Genomic DNA, 5,851 nt, shown 5'->3' on the forward strand with positions numbered 1-5,851 from the left:
TCTGAACTAAACTACACTGAGGTCACAATACTCATACTACTCAAAAATCATAATGCCATAATAAGACTGACTTCTCAAACACTTTAGTAAATAATGTCCCGTGTGACAGCCTTAAAACAACCCTAGTCAGAATGTGGTTTCGGGACCACAAAACCGAGGCATAAAAATAATTTAATATTCATTTTGATGCCTATGATATGTGTTAATTCGTGTGTAACATTTTTGATGATTTGATTTAGGGTTATAAATGTGAATTTCACTAAAAAGGACCTAGTAGTAAACTTTGAAAGTAGGATAGGGAAATGTGTGATGACTAATTGAAGCATGCATGCAAAACAATGGTTTTGCATGCCAAATACCCCTCTTTTTATAAGTGGTGGCCGGCCATGACAAAGGAGGATGGGCAAAACATGTCATAGACATGTTTTGTTGGTGCAATATGGGAGGAAACATTAAACTAAGGTGAGGAATAAAGAAATGAAAAAAAAAGAGAGAAAAGAAAAGCTTCATCCTTTGGTTCTTCTTGGCCGGTTTGAAAGGAGAAAGGTTGAAGATATTCGGCCATATTTGCATCTAAGTTAAGGTATGTTTGATGGTGTTCCATGAGATTCATGCATGTTTTTAGTTGCTAGCTTGAGTTCTAATTAGTCCATGGTTCAAAACTTTGCTATGTCATGGGGATGATATTCGGCTAAGGTGGATTTTGTGTTGATGCCATTGCATGTTAAATATGAAGCTTGCTAATGATACATGTGATGGTGAATTGATGGCTCTTGGACCTTCTTTTTAGCATTTTTGGAGTGAGACATTAAGTTCTTTGTTTAACCATGACCAAAATCGAAATGATATGGTGTTGTGATGTATTCGACCATGGTATATCCATAAGAATGATTTATGCTTATTGCATGGTAGGTAAGATTTGTATTTTGGATATATGTTTGTATTTGGTTATAATCAACTTGAGATTCGGCCCTTGCACCTATATGTATATATGTTTGCACATGATGTATTGGTATGACATATATACTATCTCAAGGTATATATTTACTTGTGATGATGTTTCGATTATGAAGTAAATGATAGATGTGTATTTAGCTACAATATGTAATGCATTAGTTAGTAAAATGTATGCCATTCATGTGTGGTATTAAACATGTAATTGGCCTCAACACCAACATGCATAATCGGCCACATGAATGAGTACCTAGGTTGATGTGTTGTTCGCCATGAGTAAGCATGTTGAAGGCTTTATCTTGACTTAGAAAATTGACTAAGGAGAGTACTAACAAATGTGTTGAGTTTAATTCATGAATTCGTACATATGTGACTTTAATGTCTAATGAATATATGTAGGCTAAGTACCTTGAATTCCTCTTGTCGATGCTCAAATGATTAAATCAATTTATTTGTTAAATTAAGCTCAAGAGCAAAGGGGACTAAATCCGATAAGGGAAGGAAAAAGTGAGCGAATAGCCGTTTAAATCGTTCGACAACATCCGAGGTAAGTCTTGATAACGACCCTACTTGAATTATATTGAAATGATTTGTCATATTATGGCGGATAGCCGAATGTGAGTGGGGACTACGCTGTAATGTCAATTGAAATCATGCTCTTTGTGTATGGCTATTGAGCCGAAATTGGAAAGGTTTGATAAATGTTTTGTGGTTGAGCCTTAGTAACGAAAATGAAATATGGATGTGTCGTGATTATTGATATATGTGTACATGAGCATTTGAATGATACCAGTGCTAAGTCCCGAAGGCATTTATGCTAATGATTATATCCGGGCTAAGACCAAGGCATTCGTATGAGTTGTTATATCCGGCTAAGACCAAGGCATTCGTGCGAGTTGTTATATCCGGCTAAGACACGAAGGCATTTGTGCAAGTTACCAAATCCGGTTAAGACCAAGGCAATTGTGCTTGTGGTTATATCCGCTAAATTCCGAAGAAACTCGGTTTGAAGGTGAGCGTTTTGGTGCTGTAATAAATTCAATTAATACGCTCGAAAAACCCATACGACAAGGTATGTTTACATGTGCATCGGAAAAGTCGATTCGTTTGAAATAGTGTTCGTTCAATCGACTAACGAACTTTCGGCTCTTAGATAGGTTGATACCTTGTGTGTGTATATGTTGATGAAGTGTAAAGTAAGTATGATTATGAGAATGTGTATTAATAAAGTGATTCATTTAGCTATGTGAACGTAATACTTTAGTCAAAGCCGATTTCATTGCTTGAAACTTACTAAGCATTAAATTGCTTACCCCTTTGCTTTGGCTCTTTGTTTTCTAGATTTTGTTCGTTAGCTATCGGATTCGGGATCATCGAAGTCGAAGTCATCCACACTATCAAAGCCCTTTGGTACTCTTTTAGTTGAACTCTGGATATGCCATGTATAGGACTACCCTTTGTTGTTTTTCAAGTACTTTTTGTGATGTATGTGTGTACAGCCATGCGAAAATGGCGCATAGAAGTGGAGTATGGCATTAGACCATTTGTGTTTATGTATATATATATATGGTTTCATGATGTGACTATGGATTGAAATGGAAGTGTTGGGCAATGATCAGCCCTTGGAATGGATAAATATGATCATATGTGGACCTATGTATGACAAAACTCTAGTTGGTCCATGGAAACCACGAAATAGGTAAAGTTTACCTTGAAAACAGATGCTGACAGCAGCAGTGGTGTGGATGTGAAAAATCACTAAAAATATCAGGAATGGAATTAAATAGTGAATAAATTATGTAAATGAGCCTTGATGAATCTACTTTCATATGGAAGAAACAAAACGGTCATATGAGTTGTATGTTAAGAGATATTTAGGTATTCATGAAACAGGGCCAGAACGGTTTCTGGATTCCCTGTTCCGACTTTGGAAATTCATTATAAATTAACCAGAGATAATTAGGAGTCATGACATATATTTATAGATTTATCTTTGAGTCTAGTTTCTATAGAAACAAACGGCATCAGTATTGAAGCCCTGTACAGGGAGATATTCAAGTTGTAACGCGCGAAGGTCAGTGTAGCCGACCCCTGTAACATGGGAGACTTTAACTAATAAACTGTACTAATTGGCTTGACCAAAAATTCTAGAAAAAAATCTGTAGATGGAAATATGAGTCTAGTTTCAGAGAAAAATTACAAAACTGATTTTTGAGTTTTGAAACTCAAGATATGATTTTTAAGGCGACAGTGATGTAGTAACCAGCTTGTCTAGAAATTTTTTTTTATGGACTGTGAAAACAATTAAGTTAAGTCTGTGTGCACCTTGTGTTCGACTCCGGTAACGGACTCGGGTACGGGGTGTTACATCCCGGGTGAAAATAAAACATCCTGATCATCTGAGAGATTTAAACACAAGTTTCAATAACAACCAGTGCAAAAGTAGAATCTTTATACCTCTGATAACTATACCTCTGTACTTTCATTATCAGGCCAACCCGTAATCGTCATAAACATACTCATGCATATAACTTAACATTCATCATATTAAAATATTATCACAATTATACAATTTGCTTCAAGCAACTTAACATGCACGTTCATAATACAATGACTTCATGATCATCTTATGCAAATTAGTGCACTTATACATGCATTCATAAATCTCGAGTAAAATTACTCATAGCATTCACTTAACTTCTCTAGTTATACATATAGCATCATACAAATGCCAATTTAACATGAACACTTATCTCAATATAAAATTTCCTTTCATCTTATCTCATCTTTCATATTTCCCGAACAATTCTTATTCACAATTTATTCATTATCACATAAACATCATGAACCATTATTCTTACATTTTATGAGCCTCAACTCATTATAAACATATTGTCTGTACTATCAAACTTAGCTCGGTTAGAGTGCGCATCTGTCTGACAAAACATTTTATATCTGGGTCGGGAGTCGTCACACATCATAGTTCAATATGGCGTGTATAGCTAGAATCTTACTCATACTGAATATTCCGAGACCTGATTAAACCTTTGCTCTAATACCAATAAATGTAACACCCCTTACTCGAGACCGTCGCCAGAGTCGAGCACGAGGTGTTACCTGACTTAACTTACTAATTCGGGGCATAAAATTTGCTTTTAAAATTAATTTATTTACGTTCATTCAATATGTCCCTCAAAAGGGCCCTCGAGACCCTAAAACATGCAATTGAAACGGTTTGAGACCAAACCGGGAACATTAAAAATTTTTCAAATACTTAGACAAATCAAAACAATTTATTTCATCATTCCTTATAAAACTACCCAACTGCGACATAGTCACTAAATAAATCATAACTCGAGTCACAAAACTCTATATAAATTCGTGAATTTTCCCTGAAACTAGACTCATATACCTTCTTAAAAATTTGTTTCCAGAATTTTTGGTCTAGCCAATTAGTACAGTTTATTAGTTAAAGTTTCCACTGTTGCACTATTCAACTACTCTGATCTCTCCTCACTACGAATCAATTTTCTCCTTGTACAGAATTTAAATAACCATGTCGTTTGTTTCTCTTAAAAGTATAACGAATCTAGAAATATAAACTATAACTCCTAATTATTTTGTTACGACATTTAGTGAATTTATAAAGTTAGAATAGGGGATTCAGAAATCACTCTGACCCTGTCTCACTAAAATTCAAATATCTCTTAATATACACTTCTTTTGCTTACTGTGTTTCTTTCATATGAAAATAGACTCAATAAGATTTAATTCTATTCATTAATCACCTAATTTCATTTCTACTATTCTTGGTGATTTTAAAAGATCACGTCATTGCAACTGTTCAATACTGTTTTAATGCTAATTTCACTTTTTCACGATTTCTTTGTATTAACTACCATTTAGGCATACATAACACCGAAACATGTTCTTCATTAGCCATTTCAATAGCAAATTATTATCAAATATTTACATACCATTCTTTAGCCATATCATAAGGACATACACACAAAATTACTGCAGTGTGAAAGAGTGGTGGGGAATGGCTGGGATCAGGAGTCAAGTCAACGTAGTGTGAAAAGTGGGGTCGACCTTCTAGTGCCTTGTAGGGAAAGAGAGTTTTTCTAGGCAGATAGAGAAGGAATTCCAATAGAGAAGAAAGAATGTTGAAATGAGAGTTGTATTTAGTAGCGGCGGCGCCTCATTCAAATGAGTCTTGGAAAGCGAGATAGGGTCTAACTGGGAGGTAGGAAGAAGACTACACGAGTGGTTCGGGAAGGAATCTCTTTGACTGTCTGGTGCCATAGCTTCGACTGCACCCCAGTAATAGGAGGGAGCGGAGCCGCTACTTCACTTTCTTTTCAGGGGGATCGAGATTAGGGAAAAGGGGGCTTTATTCTAAATTATTTGAGCCCGCTTAGCTCAGAGGTTAGAGCATCGCATTTGTAATGCGATGGTCATTGGTTCGATTTCGATAGCCGGCTTTCCCTATTTGTTTGCTTTTTTCCTTTTTTTGCATAATTTAGAATTTTTTTAAAATCAAAGAACAAACAGTGAAAAAGCTTTTTCCCTTTTTCTTTCCAATTCTTTCCAAAGGTCAACAATCTATTTATTATCTCGTTGAAACTTCCAATTAGGGATCAATTTGAGGAGTTAGATCTTTGCAGAATAAATCAAGAAAAAAAAAAGGAAACTCTTTTGGTTTAATTTATTTATATATTTAATATTATATTCAATTTATTTATATATTATATCTATTTTATTATATATATTCTAAATATTTTATATATTTTATATATTATTATAAATATTTTTATTTCAATTTTTGTATACATTATATACAATACAAAAAAAGTAAAGTATGGATATTGATCCAATTCATCTCATTAATATTTGT

The 5,851-nt window shown here is 34.5% G+C and overlaps 1 non-coding gene across 1 annotated transcript; it reads left to right on the forward strand.

Moving 5' to 3' along the window:
- The first annotated feature begins 5,365 nt into the window (after positions 1-5,365).
- On the forward strand, positions 5,366-5,438 carry TRNAT-UGU (transfer RNA threonine (anticodon UGU)). The gene has a single exon. It is a non-coding gene; the product is annotated as a tRNA-Thr (tRNA).
- Positions 5,439-5,851: the final 413 nt, after the last annotated feature.

This window comes from Gossypium arboreum, chromosome 3, assembly GCF_025698485.1.
Source record: "Gossypium arboreum isolate Shixiya-1 chromosome 3, ASM2569848v2, whole genome shotgun sequence".
In the NCBI taxonomy this organism is placed as follows: domain Eukaryota; kingdom Viridiplantae; phylum Streptophyta; class Magnoliopsida; order Malvales; family Malvaceae; genus Gossypium; species Gossypium arboreum.